The sequence below is a fragment of the Penaeus monodon genome, chromosome 20, assembly GCF_015228065.2.
Source record: "Penaeus monodon isolate SGIC_2016 chromosome 20, NSTDA_Pmon_1, whole genome shotgun sequence".
In the NCBI taxonomy this organism is placed as follows: domain Eukaryota; kingdom Metazoa; phylum Arthropoda; class Malacostraca; order Decapoda; family Penaeidae; genus Penaeus; species Penaeus monodon.
The window spans coordinates 31361960-31362207 of record NC_051405.1 but is presented as its reverse complement, the minus strand read 5'-3'; positions in this window follow the sequence as shown (position 1 = coordinate 31362207).

Here is a 248-nt window from a genome sequence, read left to right as displayed (position 1 = left end):
GAGAGGAACGAGAGGGGATGGAAAAAGAAAGAGAGATGAGATTGAGAGAGACAAAGAATGAAAGGCGATCCACAAGAAACAAGAGGAGACGAGAAACAAGAAGAGAAAGAGAGAAAGAGATAGGGAGACGAGACGAAAGGAAAAGGAGAAAGAGATCGAAAGACAAGAAACGAAAGAGATCGAAAATCGAGAGACGAGAAACGCGAAGAGAAGAGAAAGACAATGAGAGGCGAGAAACAAGAGAAACA